We start from the raw sequence: 16,848 nt of genomic DNA on the forward strand, positions 1-16,848 counted from the left end.
AGTGCAGGGCTGATAACAGCCTGGTTCTGTTAGAAACACATGAACGTGTCCATAGATCAGTGCGTGTTTGACATGAGAGCTTCAGCCCTGCTGATGTGTTCAATAAAGACATGTAGGAAAACTGATGAGACTCTGAAATAACTCTTTATATTTATAATGTAACTCTGCATCAAAAGAACAACAAAGGATCCCAGACAGGTTTATGTGAACAAAGACGATTCTGATGTTTCTGCGTTTCTAACAGTTTGACATTATTAGTAAACAGACTGCAGTGAACAGGATTTATAAAGAGCTTATATATCAAGATATGACAGCTGTTTGACAAGTTTATCACTGTGTGTTTGGACCTGATCAGTCCAGCTGTTTACTTGAAATATGTTCATTTACCTGTTCTGTTATATTTATCTTCTTGTCTCTGTTGAAAAACACATTTTAATGTCCCTCAGATTTTTCTCCCAGATGAATAAATATAAAAATGACACAAACTGACTGCAGCTACTTTTTGTCCTTTCTGTCAAAAACCTTCATGTGGCTCATGAGAGACACGTTTCAGCTGTTTGTGACAGATCAGAGGCCAACAAGTCATTTATAACACTTTCCATCTTTGTTTAGCACAAACACATGTTGACACAGCAGCGGGGCCGCAGTGAGAGTCAGAGCGAGGAGATAAAAACTCCTGTTTGACCACAGCCTCAGTTTGTTCCTGCACTTCAAACACTTCCTGTTGTTGACTGGGTGGAGTCAGGAAGCCAGCGAGGCCCTGCAGGACTGAGACTGCAGACTGGGACGTGCTCTGTGATGGAGATCAACAGCATCACTGACTGTTTCTGTGAGGACACCATCATCCCAGCAGGGCTGTTTCCCAACAACAAGCCCTGGACCATCAGAGACCTGAAGCTGCTGCTGAATGAAAGAAGAGGATCTTCAGGTCTGGAACAAGGACGAGCTGAGAGTGTTAATAACGTTACTAATGTTCAGCTACACTTTACTAGGTAACATCTGTGACACACGTCACTTAAATAAAGAAGGAAATATTGGCTCTGTTTTATCTGCTGGGCCCAAAAGTGACTCCCCGTATTTAAACTGCTATGAATAACTTGTTGGTCTATAATATGTGAAACGTGTCAAATGTCTCCATCATGAAAGATATCAGGTCATCTTGAGCCACAAAAACATTCCTATCATGAGGTAGAAGCTGGAATCAGTTTGTTGCAGACGTTTATATATCCGATATTTATCCAGTTAAAAGTTGAAATTCAAAAATGTCTTTTCAAGAGTCGTCTGTCCAAGAGGAGCAGAAACTGCAACAAATATAACAACAGTTATTTAAGGCTGTTTTAAATGGCCACAAAGGAGCAGATTGGTTATAATGCAGCTGCTTCAGAGGAATAAAGATGAAACACTGTTTTTATTTCATGTGTAACACCTTTCAATAATGTGTTGACTAAAGTCTATTGACCAGTATAAGTAAAGACATCACACACACACATGGAAACACTGAAACCTGTTTTTGGTGCAGCAGCGGTCCCAGCTGCTCGCCTTTATCTAGACTGGGTCGGCTGCTTATCTCAATATAATCAATGTTTAAAGTTTTGTTCTCAGTGTTTCTGTGTTGCTTCGTATAGGATCTCCCAGCATCATCACTGTGCTGTCCAATCATTGTGTGCTAGGTTACCCTTATAGTGCAATGTGTGTTTGCACAAAGAGAAGCATGTGTGTCAAATATAAATAAGCACAGAACAGAAAAAGCTGCTCGTTTCTTCTATTTAGAGTCAAGTTAGTGTTTTGTGTCTTTGTTTGAGGCCTAATGTCAAGCAGAGGTGTGTGTAACTGGACTGGTGTGTTATATGTGTGAAATGTGTGCTTCTCTTCAGCATCATCTTTGTCACTGCTGATTCCTTTGTGTCATCATTTGTTGAGAAGAGAGAACAGTTATAACGGAGGAGCAAAAGGAAGCCCTGAAATCTGCATCCAACAAGGAAGTGTTGGCTCACCAGTGATCCCAGCAGAGGCCACTGGTTTGGCTCCAGTTGTTCTAGATTCAATGATTCAATTTCTGTTTTATCCTCAGTTACTTTGACACATCTGCTGTGATGCTCACACCTCTGATGAAGTCTCACAGTGTCAGCTTTCTTTTTATAGATATAAAACTATGGAAATGAATGATAATATTTCTGACTGTCTGAGGCAAACTTCAGCGATTAAAAGTGAATGGATTGTAGAAATCAGTGAGGATACCCAGCCCTGTTAGCAGGTGTCCTCTGGTGGCTCCTTGACTGTCACACAATCATGTGCTGACAGGAAATGTTGCAGCAGCTTCAGTAAATGTTCCTCCCTGAGTTGTGCTCAGTCATGTGGTGGAGAGCTTCAGATGTTCAGAGCAGGAGAGCTCCAACAAGACCAGGACTGTGTATTTTCCACCATCTGCTGACATCACAGTATAACTGGTTCCTGTTAGTAGTGCAGTGTCAGTGGATGCATTTGACCAAAACCAGAGTGGAAACGGTCATAGATGTCGTGTTTCTTCAAGCAGGCTGTGAGGTGGGCAGCAAGCGGCTTCTCAACAAGCTTTGACCTGAAGGAGAAACTGATCTATAATGTTGGATCTAAGCTGGGTTTGCTGAGCTTTGCTTCCACAACAGCATGTTTGAAAAAGCTGGAACACTCCAGTCTGAAGAAAAGCGTTAAAACGGTTTACAAGGCAAAAAGCTTTGTGGGGAGAATATCTGAGGGAGCTGAAGACGGCTAATTATCATCAAATGTCACAGGTGTAAAAGTAGAGCAGCAGTGAGCTGCCACAACAAGAACGCTCTGGGGGGGTTTGTCATCGATTTCTTTGATCTTATCTACAGAAAATCAGACTTTTGTTGCTGTCTGCTGTAGAGCGCACATTTATAGGTGAGGCAGCTCGAGACGCAACAGCTGATTGTGTCAAACAAAACTTTGGAATTTCTCCCATTTTCTGATCTGAGTTTTGTGTCTAAAGTTTCAAATCGACTCTTTTATCCAATGGCATGTCCTCAAGTGAAGGTCAACAAAGACGCAGTTGTGGTCACTCAAACCTACATCCTCCGCAGACACGTTGCTGATGCTGAGGCCCAAAGAAACGAAGCGTGTGAGACACGGCCGACTGTGGAGGCTCAGTCTGTCTGTTCTTCTGCTCTTCATCCAACATGTCTGCAGCACTTTACAGGACGCTGCAGACTAGTTACCAAAGAACGAGTCAGGAACACATCAGGAACAAACTGAGACACACAAGTTTTACAGAGACCCAACGAAGATGAAGAGAAAGCTGCTGTAACCTGGAGACCTCAGTCTGACCCTGAAATACCCACAGATGGAGACACAAACACCTCCACCTGCACCGTCTGCAGCAGGGAGGGAAACATCCTGCTGAAGAAACAAGTGCTGCTCACTGTCAGGGCTCAGTGCTGTAGATGCAGGTCAGAGGTCAGAGGTCATGGTGGGACCAGTATCAGTTTACTCCATTTAATCCATTCAGCCTGTGGCTGATAATGTTTCTAATAACGACAAACTGGAAACACAACTTTACGATTGTTTCTTTAACATTTCCTGATATTCAGACACTTCAGCAGGAATCACAGCAGCAGCTGTTTTTGGGGATGATGCAACGAGCCTCGTCCACACCTGGAGTTTCTGTCCTTCTACTTTCTAAATACTCACAGGCTCAGGCAGTGGGGGTCACAAAGAGGTGGCTCTGAGCCCTTTATCGTTTGCAGTGCTGATGAACACTCTGATGTTTGCAGACAAAGTTATGATCTGCAGTGAGAGTGAGGAGGAGAGTCTGCAGAGAAGAGAAAGTACAAACAAAGAGAGATGAGGAGGAGGTCAGGGCTGATTGATCTATGACAGGAGGAGAGCAGTAAGAGTGAAGAGGAGGAGATGCAGTGAGACCTGCTGTGATGGAGACGGTGGCACACAGACAGGAGGAGCTGCAGGTGGCAGAGCTGAAGATGCTGAGAGTTTGGTTGGAGGTGAGCAGGATGGACAGGATTAGAAAGAAGAAGATCAGAGGGATCGCTCAGGTCCAGCAGAGCTGCAGTCAGACTGTGTGCTGGATGCTCCAGAAACTGACTCAGTGTGTGTGTCGAGTTCACACAGTGCAGAAACAAACTCACTTTACAACATTATCACAGGTTTATTGATCCATCAGAGCAGCTGGAAGGAAGAGACGAGCTCCTGAACATTTCCTGACGCTGCTGCACAAACAAAGTGATTCATTATTAGTTTGATCTTTAATGTCACAGCTGTGTGAAACATGCTGATGTCACACAGTTTGATCAGACTGTGCATTGGTACATAGTGTTGGTTTTACTTCCATCATTTTATTGTCATATTTATATGTTTGTTTATTTAAATATCAGGTTTTATCCTGATATTGTGTGTTAGTGTTGTTGCACAATATTCTTTTAATCCACTGTGGACTAAGCGCACAATAGTAGCACCTGTGGAGGTGTGGGCGTTCCCCGAGGCGGCCTATCAGCTGCCAGGCTGACCTGTCAAAGGGGATAGTGAGGCAGAGATGGGAAGGCGACGCACGAAAGGCGAGCAGGAGGAAAAGAAACGCGCACAAGCCAGCATAGTGGGAGGCGATGCAATCCACAGCAGGTGTCCCTCTGCCTGCATCTGGCTACGACGGAGGCCGTGTTCAGGTGTGGAGTGGGGCGGGACTGTGACGCGCTGTCAGGAGGAGACAGGTCTGCGACAGGAGCCCCTCCCCCTTGTTCTTCTGGCCGGCGTGGTTTCCATCCCGGAAGAGAAATTCCTCTCCTGTTTCAGATCAGGAACATCTGCCCGCGTGTGGCTGGACTGTGGCATTATGGGAATTTTAGCCTATGGAAACATTAGTTTAGCCTTTGTGTTGACAGTGTAGAGTTATTTCTGCGGCTGGTTTTTAGCGTGTTGAGACTCTTTTTATTGTATAGGGGATTTTAACCTGTAACTCTGGTTGTGTCTGTTTCCATGGAAATAAATGGTGTGTTTAAGGCCAACTTAGTGTCTGAGCCCTGAGCGCTGACCCACTCACTCCCCTTCTACTTGTATGCAAACGCACTTTGAGGTGCAGATTTAGATCCACCACTTTTAGCGGCTCCACTAACACTGAAGCCTCACACAGGAAGTCATCTCCATGTGCTGTTTATTTACTTTCCGGCTCTTTGAAGCTTCGCTGCCAAATGTGGAGGAAAAGTTTTATGTGGAGCTATCTGCAGCATGTATAAACTGATATTAATCTTTAACAGGGCTGTCAAAACTGAGAGCAAACAAAAGAACTGCTGTATAATGCCGTCCACCCACTCAGTTTAATTGGTCACATGACTGCATCATATGACTAAAATGCATCATTGTTTTCAAAGGGCTCAGTTTCTGCAGTCCAGATTGCAACATAGACCGAGTGAAAGAAAGACGAGCGTGTGAAAAGCGGACGGTTCAGCCTGACCCTTAAACGCCCCACAGAGAGAGACAGCTGTGTGGCCTGGAGCCAGGGAAACATCATCGATGGAGAGTCGTGCTGCTCACAGTTACAGGTGTTTGTTCACTTTCACTTGGTTCTCTCTGCTTTCACTTATTCTTTTATTGTGTTTCTGTGTGAAGCTGTCGTGTCTCCTCTGCAGCTCCAGGATCAAACATCAGGAACAGAAGCAGCTCCATTGATCCCACTCCTCTGATGGCTGATCAATCAGTTTGATCTGTTTGATTATTGATCAGTGATGTCAGAGTGGAGTCAGTGTGATGTATGAAATATATCTTAAACTATCATAAACATGTTTTATCATATAAGTCATTTTTCTACATTTTCTTCTACAGATCAGTTTATGTCAGTATGTCCATGAAGGTTCATCCAGGTCATCGTAGTCGAAGGAGCTTGGAAAGAAAAGCGTCTGGACTTCTTTAAGCTGCTTGAAGACGTTTCACCTTCATCTGAGAAGCTTCTTCAATTCTAGGGCTTAAATCTTCAAATGGTGAAGAGTCCCAGATTTAACCCTGTTGGAGTGTCCCCCTAAGATCCCTTCCCACTCACATCCTGGGCCATCTGACCTCAGGAAATCACATGATAGTGTGAGAGACAAGCTCGTAGACAAACAGCTTTTTACACTATAATTACCTGTTTGGGTCCAGTGAGTGTCAATGACAGGAAATCCTCACCTGGTGGTGAGTGAGAGGAACCACAGCAGAGACCTCTGTGTTTAAGAAATGGATGGTTATGGTCGCTGATGCTCTCAGCTCAGTGTTCACACCAGCACACAGAGTGCACAAGCTCCCACTGTGGAGTAGACACTACAGGGACTGAACGCCTGTGGAGCTGTTCACACAGACTGTGTAGTTACAGGAAGCTGCCAGCAGGTGGCAGCACATCACCGCAGCGTCAGCCTGCAACTAAAACCTCTGCAGAGACTCTGACGGGTGTCAAACAGGCAGCAAGTTTGACATAAAAGCTGCTTCAGGATCAAACTCATCAGGATGTGATAATAGGATGATTCCTTTGTGACGTCATAATTAATCATTACTTAACATAAGAAATGCTTTATTTATCTCGCAAGTTTGAAAATGAGGCTAAATAAGGTGAAAAACATGTCAGTGTAATATATCAAACATGACAGGAAATGGCTCGGATAATTAACAGTTGGAAAATAATCCTAAAGTCCGTTGAAGCTGGAGATGTTGGAGGGCAGCAGGAGCAGTCAGGGAGATGGTCACCCTAGTTATCCTAACTGGGCGTTTATAAAGTCAGCAAAGAGGCACAGAAAAGAAGATCAGACACCAGCGAGGGAGGATAAGAAGGACAGACGCAACAACATTGTGATCCCCTATGTAGCCGGTGTATCAGAGAAACTCAGGAGGGTTTTCTCCAAGCATGACATCCCGGTGTACTTCAGACCCAGCAACACACTCAGACACAAACTGGTTCACCTGAAAGACAAAACTCCAAAACACAGACTTAACAATGTGGTGTTTGCTGGACAGCAGCGAGGAATGCCCAGACCTCTACATCGGAGAGACCAAACAGCCACTTCACAAGCGCATGGCACAACACAGAAGAGCCACCTCCACAGGACAAGACTCAGCTGTCCATCTGCATCTAAAGGTCAAAGGTCACTCTTTGAGGATGCCAGTGTTCACATTTTGGACAGAGAGGACAGATGGTTTGAAAGAGGAGTGAAAGAAGCATCTATGTCCACTGTGAGCGACCATCTTTGAACAGAGGCGGTGGTTTACGACACCAACTCTCTGCCATCTATAATCCAGTTTTGAGATCCCTCCCCAGACGCCTTAACGCCCACTCACACCCTGGGCCATCTGACCTCAGGAAATCACATGATAAGGTGGGGCCAGGTTTCACAATGAGCTCACCTGAAACTCTGGCTGATTGGGACCCACACCCAGTTTCACACCTTGGCTCAGGCGATTAGAGGATCATCAGGGGGTCCTTTTGTCCCTCTGTGGGGGAAACTCCCACCAGGTTTATATCTGGGACTCCCCACCATTTGACCTTTGAACTGAAGAAGCTTCTCGGATGAAGGTGAAACGTCTTCAAGTAACTTAAAGAAGTCCAGACGCTTTTCTTTGCAAGCTCCTTTGACTACGATGACCTGGATGACTGAGAACCTTCACAGACATAGAACAGCAGTCGTACATTTATTTACAAACCCCCACGTGTACAGGGCAGGATGTGCAATGGTCCAGGGGAAAAGGGACAAAGTCCAACACACGCTCTGCTCACTCGCTCCTCTCGTATTTGTTTTCAGCTCACTCACTCTCACTCCACTCCACGCCACCAGGGAAACAGATCGGGGTCACGGACGAGTCCGAGAACCTGAGCACAAGAGAACTGCGGTGAGCATAAACAGAGTAATCACACGACGAGTCCAGGTCATCAGGTAGATTCACGGCAGGTGCGTGGGCCAAGGGCGGGGCCCAGCTGAGCTCCGCCCAGGCAGACAGGTGAGAGACAGGAGAGAGAGACATATAACCATAGTATGCTAATAGCAAATTCTTTAGTCAGGTTTAAAGTGAGATCCTGCTTTAAGGGCAGCTTCATCTGCTGGTAATGACAGATGTTTCTAGTATATCAGGCTTGGCCAACATTACAGGGACTTACTTGCAGAGACCCACGAGCTCCAAACTTGGTGCTTTTATGATTGGTGCAGATGCTCTAAGCTACTATTAACCAATAAGAACCAAGGGGGTGAGGTGTCACTACAAGAACTTATCAGCCACCAACTTGTATATATAACTTTCCTCACACTTGTAAAACTCTGTCAGTAGAATTCAATGGGGCAGAGTGACCTGAGCACAGGCCCACTCTGTGACACTCAGAGCTTTGTGGATATCATCTGCAGGTGCACGTACTGGGAGTGCATGTACAGGCAGCTTGCAGCCACTTTGCCACCACTTTAGGACAATGTTTACAGTAGACTGAGCCACACTGACTTTGAGCAGTCATTGTGCTGCTGCATGGCTGATGGCACTGTCCCTGCAGCTGTCAGGGACAACAAGAACCACTCAACTACCTCAGCCAAGCCGAGACTGTGCTGATGTTGTGAGCTGAGACCAAGACACTAACCCAGGATGGTGATATGATGGTGTGAGAGTGGGTGGATGAGCCCATCCCACCTTAAATATCTAAATATCTGTAATGCAACACATGTTTTATGCAACATGAACATATTTCCCACGCTGTTTCATGTTGTGTTTCCAAGATTTCAGTTTACTGTAACTTTCATTTGTATTTCCTTCAGTCTGTTAATCTTGGAGCTTCTTATTACCAGGTGAGAACATGTAACCGTCTGTAGATGTGATGACACTATGGAGCGGGATCTCCTGTCTAGTGCTGCACAGAAAGCTGATGTCACTGCAGCTGCTAATATGTGCTGCAGCCAAGCCTACATGAGAGGGCTGTGCTGTGGAACAGGGTGGTGCAGGTGGTGCTATCTACATTTGAACATTAGACAACAGTCACATGAAGACACTTGATGTTGTTAGCTAAAGACCTACAATAAGAGAAAGAGAGCAGCAGCACTAGTGCAGCAACAGCAGCTAATGTTGTAAAAACACTGATCAATGATTTGACTGTAGCTGCTCCAACTGTCTGTCAGTGATGCTGTTGGAGATGAATGTTTCAGTAACACTGACTGAGACTGAAATGGTTTTAACACTGGTTTCATGTTCAGATAGATTTGACATGCTGTAAAATGTCACATATTTCTGATATATGTATAATACATAATCATGCTGTTACACACATTCATATTTGACTGTTACTGTATCATATTCAGTCCTCGTCTTACACTCAGGTGTTCATCGCAGTCACAGACGTGTCTGTAGTTGTTGTTGTCAGCCATGGAGGAACATTTCTGTGTGTGTGTGACTTTTACTGCTACCCTTCATTACATAATTACCAACAAGAATAAACTGTTAATTACCACCAAAGAACAGCTCACTTCCAGATGTTAGCTGCCAAAAGATTTTGTCAAATGTTTATTATCAACTTATTTTTTATTTTTCAACCTAAATATCACCTGCTTTAAAGCAGCCTGGTTGTCTAGCAGTACTAGTTTCTGTCACTAGATGGCAGTGTAGGCTTTGGTATGTGTTTGATCACTTTGTGTTTTTCTGTTTCTGCTGTGATCACAGCTGAGACGTGTTTGGTTCTGTGGGCCTTTCAGGTTCATCTAAAACCTCCTGAAAGTCTGAATAATCGTCACCTTCGTTGAGATCAGACAAAAGCACTAACTAACAATAACAACTAGTAAGTGTCTCAGTTACCAGAAATTACAGTCAGAGATGAGTATTTATGAAACCTCAGAGAAATCAAACTTCATAACATTTATAGAACCAGAATTATCCTGTATGTTAATCATCTGAAACATCATTATTATCTAAATACTTCATTAATCATTTTCTGAGTAATAAACCTATAATTTACAACCATAACAGCTCCTAAATAACTGGTCTGTCTGTGTGTCATACTTTAGACATATAAAACTGCTGTCACTGATGATGTTCTGAACTTATTGATCCAGATCTTTTAAATCTGTCTTAATGTAACCGGCGTGTTCCTACGTTGTGTCTGACAATGAAAGGTCAAAGAAACAAAGAGCTCCAAGTCATTAACTTGCTCGCTCCAGCTCCTACAACCAAATGCAAACAGGAGGGACGAGGGTTAGCTCCACCCACCACAACTTCCAAGCTAGCAAGATCTATTCATGCTAGCATAGACTGTGCCTGTGACACATTTGTGGCACACACGTACTACACATTCACAGCATCTAGCAAAGACACAATGATGACAATAATTGACCTAAAAACACAATCAGAAACATCAGGGTGGCTAAATATACATTATATGTGTGTTGTACAGTGTTGGGAAAGAAATGACACCGACCTCTCCCACAGGGGAATTGTAGCAAAGGGGAGGGGCCAAAGGGGTACCCCAAAATTTACAGGGTTGCACCAAAGAAGAAGAAGAATGAGGAGGGGCTCCAACTGATAATAAACATAAGTGCAGACTTGGAGGTCCTGAAAGTCAGCTATAACAGGAACAGTTTGGTTCCATTAATAAACTACATACTAATGCTCACTATTGTGTAGTTATTATAAAGAAGAGTCCATGTGTCAGTATTCACACACCTGGCTTGGGTTTCTGCAGCTAATTGGTCACCTGTGAGGACACAAACCCACAGCATGCAGGTCATTTCTACATCTGTTGGTGTGTCCTCAGTTTCCCAGCATGCCTTGGCTGTGCTCATGGAAGTGAATGAGGGGGAAAGATCTGTCCTGCTGCCCTGTCAGTACTCGGATTTCATACCTGGTGATCTCAGAGGACAAAAGCAGCGTTACAGCGGCGCACATCGATGAGAGCTGATGCTCTCAACACTGCAGACCTCCGCCTGTCTCTGAGAAAACCAACAATGGCTGTCAGCAGCGACTACACCTGCTCCACCAGTGCTGGGAGAGAAGAGCTGAGACTGACAGCTCTTTGTACAGGTCAGTACTGTAGAGGTCAGAGGTCAGTTTGCTGACAAACCATTTAAAAACATTTTTGAGCTAAAATCCACGGAAGTCACAGAGGAAAGACGAGACACTGCAGAGAGGATCCAGAATATTTGATGTTTTCTGATGACAGTTAAAGTTTCCAGCTATCAAAAAGTGTAACAGCGCAGCCTTCATGTCCTTTCAGTTCTCCATCATTAATGATGACTGTCCGTTATAAATCATGTTGGCTAGTTTTCTAACTCAGTCCATGTCTCCAAAGCAAACTTGTGTCCCACACTTTCTGTGCTGAGTCTTCAGGGATTCTTTTCACTCGGTGCTGAACTAACTTTAATGAATTGGGGCTCCAAAGAAACCCCAGCCCTCCCTAAACAAGGCTAACAATGCAACAACTCTTTGGGCACTCTGTGGTGTAGCTATTAATCACAATCAGCTTTACTGACCACAGATATGCACACATGACAGCTTCATGACAGACACTTACTATATGCACAGCACATGCATGAGGACTGACTATAAATATCTCCAGAGCCACTTCCTCTATCTGCTGCTGGTACATACCTGTCCTTCCATCATGGCTGCTCTCCTTGCTCCTCCTCTTTCTCTGCTTTCTGCTGTCTGAGGTTTTCACTAAGTACACGGTCAGTCGTGGCTTATGTCTGTGGTCTCGTCCTGAACAGTGGTTCTGCTGACACTCACTGGTCCTCTGACTCGTTCCTTCCTCGTGTCAGTGCTTTCAGTCTTCTCCTTTGGCGAGCTCATTATCCCAGCTGGGTATCTGATCAGGGCGGCGCAGGTGGTGATTGGCCACAGTCAGATCCACCTACGAGCATCTTTGAGGGAAACATCCTGGTGGCAAAAGACGTTGAGCTGAAAGTCAGAGTGTAGCTAGCATACAGCTAACGCTAAGTCATTTCAAAGAGTTCTCAGTCACGTCTGAGCAACAACAGGAAGTGCTGTGGACTTTTGGAGGAAACAGAAAGTTCATGTTGATGTCACAGCTCATTGCTCGCCCAGATCTTTGCACATCTGTAGAACTTTGCTGCAGAATGCAAAGCACACGTGGCTACAGGAAGAGTTTTAGCTCCAACTTTGTTGGAGCTGAACATGAGAAATCCTCAACACCAAGACTGATCACAAACACACAAAGCCCCGGGTCCACAAACTGTACGTGTCTCATTACAACACAACGTGACCAAACAACTATGTTAATAAGAGAAAGCTGCTCTGAAGTCATTAGTGACATCACCTCCTCTGTCTCCACCCGCCTGCAGGCCTTCACCTCCTCATTCATCCACAGTCGGCCTCCCTCTGCTCCATCAGCTGACGTCCTCTGTACAACTACCTGCTGTAATCTTTGATTTCTTCTTCTTTGTATCCTGCAAAGCTCAAAATTCACTATAATACAAAGACATTTCAGAAACGCTGCACTGAGTGAAACAACAGCAGTGACCTAAATGAGTCTCCAGCGTATTCAAATAGATTTTCTGTGAAGCATTAAAATCAAACTTTTGTTTCTCATCCTTTCAGTTTTGTGCTCGTGCTGTTAGTCTGAGAAGCTCCTTGTTTGAAGTCAGCTCAGGATCATAAAGACTTCAAATCTATTTGATGCCTGAGTAACTTACATACGGAGAAACATCTGGATCAAATCCACACTGAATGTTTATGTGACACATTTAAAAGAAGTCTGTTGTTCACAGTCGTGCTTGTACAGAGTGCTGACAGCTGACAGGACCTAACAGAAATAATGTGTCTGTGCTGAATGAGACACTAACATAACACATGATGATGTTCATGAGTCTGATGGAAACACTGGTTCTTTCAGTCACTGGTGTCCTCACTCCAGTCCATGTGAGCTGGAACTAATGATTTGATCTTAACTGTGTCAATGTTGTTGGATCTGTTTACATATGTTATTAAAAACAGTTTTATCTAACGTGATCCTTTCATATTTTAATAAGTGTTCATTGTTATTATGGGCTGTAACAGGCTGACTGTGTCACAGAGGATTTCATCCTTTGTCCATCAGGACAGTCAGACAGAAATCTGCTTCCTGTTCCCAGTGTGAGCGTTTGTCAGCCTCACTGATGGAGGACGGCTCTCTCACAGTGTGCAGACATATTTAATTACTGCTAACAGTCACAGTTCATCGCAGCAGCTGTTTAACATGGACGTGAAAGAATCAGAGATCCAACATCTGACCTGGACCCACAGCACTGATCACTGATCACAGAGTCTGTTACTCAGACTGACCGTTCTGTGGTCAAACATGAAGGCATCAACGTGACCTCTGACCTTTATCTACAGTGTTTCAGTCTATTTGAACTTTTTACTTTGAGCCTCATGATCACTGTGATAACATGTGATCATTCAGCCCCACGAGTTCATGGCTATACTGGAGGAAATGCATCTTTATTAAAAGGACCAGACCTCAGACCTCACACTTCCTTTCTTCTATTTGTCTGAAAATGAGACGTCAACAGCATCACATTAATGTTTAAAGCTCCCACGTGGTTTACATTTCCTCCATGGAAACAGGAAGTGCTGCTTTTAATTTGAAAACACATTAATGTTTAAAGCTTCCACGTGGTTTACATTTCCTCCATGGAAACAGGAAGTGCTGCTTTTAATTTGAAAACACATTAATGTTTAAAGCTCCCACGTGGTTTACATTTCCTCCATGGAAACAGGAAGTGCTGCTTTTAATTTGAAAACACATTAATGTTTAAAGCTCCCACGTGGTTTACATTTCCTCCATGGAAACAGGAAGTGCTGCTTTTAATTTGAAAACACATTTAAGGATGTGGAAAAGTACAAATCTGGCAGCTTTCGTTGGACATGAAGTCGGTAATGTGTCTGTGTGACAGCTGTGGAAGCACAGGAGCAACGTCTGTGGGAAAATCCACAGACTCTGTAACGCTCGGACATGTTTGAAGGAGGTTTTTCACAATAAAATCCAAGATTCAGTTTAAATGAAACGTCGTTCACCTTGTAAGGAAACATTTTGTGGACACGATGGTTGTCCAGCTAACAAAGTTAGTCCAGTGAGAGACGCAGGAGGAGCAGAGGTCAGCTCACTGTGACAGAGGTCAAACAGATGTGACAGGACACACTGGTGTGTTTCATCTCCACACACACACAAACCACAGCAACACTGACTCCACACTCAGCCTCCCAGTGACCGTGAGCTTACCCGTGACACCCTCTGTGGACCCTCTGTGTCATGTGATGGTGATACAGGACGTTTTCCACACCCAGCTCCACACTGAGTCCTGGCTTCAGTGGGTGAGTCCATCCAGCAGAGACGTGGAGACACAAAGAGCTGCTGGACAGTTTCAGGTGTTGAGTTCAGGTTCATGGTTGTCCACTAGAACCTGATGTAGAAGCTGCAGCGAGCACACGATGATGGGGCCGAGGAGCAGCTCTTTACTCACATCTAGTGCTTTGATGTCCTTTTGCTGCTTAATAAAGTTCAGCTTTCTTCTCCTGCAGATGCTTTGACAAGTCGTTTGCTGTCCCCATGACTCAGGACCCAACAACGTCGGTGCAGCACTGACCTGCAGCCGTCTGTCTGAAGGCCTGAAACTCCTCCCACGCTGAGGTGAGCATGGTGACCTTCAGTCAGGGAAACCTGGGATTGTTTCTGTCCAGCTCAGCTGTTGGACAGTAAAGAAGTCCAGCCAACCTCCAGCAGGGAGAAAGAAAAGTGTCTGTATCATGATTGGTTTTCTCTGAGAGTAATCACAGATCCCTGCAGGGTGACTGAACACTCGCACACACTTCCAGCTGTGGCGGCGCAGTGATGGGCGCCCTGCAAACATGAATGAACCCTGTGCACTTTGTTTACATGCTGCTTTATGCTCTTTGCTCTAACTGAACTTCATATCTCCTGAGCACGACCCCGGCGCTCTCCTCCTCTTACAGGATGTGATGTGTGAGATGGGAGTGTGCCCGTGGGGATCTGTGATGTTCAAGGTCAGGATGTGTTTCAGCCTCTGCTGGCGTTGATGTCACAGAAGAGTTCAATCCTTCCTGTTTCATCGTCCTCGTCTTCTGACAGCGAGCAGAGACGTGTCTGTGATGGCGTTTGGTCGTGTCGACGTCTCGTTACGACGCGAGCGTTTCATTTGATGAACAGTCCTGATGGATTGTGATTGGTGAAACTGGAGACTAGCTCCGCCTCCCACCTCGTCCATCATCTTCCTGTGTGTTGTCCCAGTGTGTGTCTGCTTTGATGTGGACATAATGTCAAAGAGTCACTGATGCAGACGCCTCCTGTCTGTGTGGCTGCTGCTGCTCTGTCTCTAGTTTCTCTGCTTCAGCTTTGTTTTCTCAGTCTGGAGGAAATGGCTGTAATGCTCATGCCTACTTTAGGCCCCTCCCACAGGGTAGACAGAGAGACTGTGACATCATCATGTGACACACAGTTAAATCTTTCTGTACTTCCTGTTTAGTGACCTCATCATTTAGCATCAGCCTCTTTACTTGCGGCGTGTGCGGCAGCCTGTTACAGCAGCTCTGCTCATTCTGAGTTTCTTTCTTATCTTTTTGAACAAATTTCCCACCTGTGGGACTAATAAAGGTCATCTTATCTTATCTTAAATCTGCAGTATTTAGATCGTTTACTGGGTCCTCACCATCGAACATACTGGTTTGTGTCCTCACACAGTGATGGTTCTGTACTACAGTCACTGGTCCTGTAGAGTTCAACACCAGGTGGTGTTGAAGAGCTCTCATGGACCCGGGACATGAAGGTGATGTAAGTGGCCCCAGAGATCTGAACCCAGTTCTGCTGGGTCCACGGTCGGTCTGAGAGCACAGCTGAAGTTAAATATACAGGAGATAAAGTGAACCTGCAAACTAAACTGCTGCTCTGGATGATCCTGGAGTTTAGAAACCAGATCCTGAATGAAGAACTTGCTGAGCTCAGAAGTTTTATGTCTGTGAACCAGAATATGTGATCTTTCCAAACCTCCTTTCTGCTCTGGAAGAAACACTAAACTCACATGGTTTCAGTAAAGGTATCGTCTCAAAGTTTGATCACACACTGACGCTGTTCTCATCAGAACAGTCGAGGGACGAGAAGGAAGATTGTGAAAGTGAAACATCAGAAAGTGATTGGAAAAGTGCTCGCACTACATTTATGCACATCTCAGATGAATCCAGCACAGATGGTTAATGAGGATTTATGTGACAGCACTGGGATCAATACATAGAATCAAATATACCTGAGAACTGTGGAAAGTGTTCACAAGATAAAGGAACATTATTTCATTGTCTGTGGCAGTGTCGGGAAATTCCACGGCTTTGGAAGATGTGGGAACACTGAGTGGAAACATCCACTCTAAGTGGATCTTATTGGATCCCAAACTTTTCCTGATGGGACTGAAAAACATGATTGTAGTAAAGATGAGCTGTGAGTTGTGGTGGATCTCAGTCTGACTGTATTTCATTGTTGTGGAAGTCGCTCACAGATCGACCAATCAGAAGAAGGAACAAGCTCCAGTTTAAAAAGCAGAGCTCTGAGAACACAAGCACACCTTTCATCACTCGTGTCAACAATCTGGATATGACAAGTTGTTGAGTGAAGCTGCAGCTCTGAGCAGTAATATGCACATTTCTGATTGGCTCTGTCATCTTCTGTATTGATGCATTTTCCTGTTTGTTTTGGATCAGAGTGACATTTGTTCAAATGAGGAGCATCCACAGCGTTTCTTTGTTCTGCTAATACAGCCTGACTGTGGAAATGTAGAAGATGTGCTGACGTATGGCTGTGTGCTGCTCACATACAACACTGTACAGCCATGTTTCTAAGAGCAAACACAGGAAGTGACC

General features: G+C 44.7%; 1 protein-coding gene and 1 long non-coding RNA gene across 4 annotated transcripts in view; one reads left to right on the forward strand and one right to left on the reverse strand.

The window, feature by feature from the left end:
• Window positions 1-16,848, forward strand: part of LOC146490533 (protein NLRC3-like) — a 133,633-nt gene that overhangs the window by 69,659 nt on the left and 47,126 nt on the right. The gene's annotated exons all lie outside the window — the stretch shown is intronic.
• LOC146490536 (uncharacterized) lies at window positions 9,933-15,643 on the reverse strand. The gene is made up of 2 exons (XR_014872707.1): window positions 12,263-15,643; window positions 9,933-11,862 (listed from the first exon to the last, which is right to left on the reverse strand). It is a non-coding gene; the product is annotated as an uncharacterized LOC146490536 (long non-coding RNA).

The sequence above is a fragment of the Neolamprologus multifasciatus genome, unplaced genomic scaffold (genome assembly GCF_963576455.1).
Source record: "Neolamprologus multifasciatus unplaced genomic scaffold, fNeoMul1.2 chr03_unloc_1, whole genome shotgun sequence".
NCBI lineage: Eukaryota > Metazoa > Chordata > Actinopteri > Cichliformes > Cichlidae > Neolamprologus > Neolamprologus multifasciatus.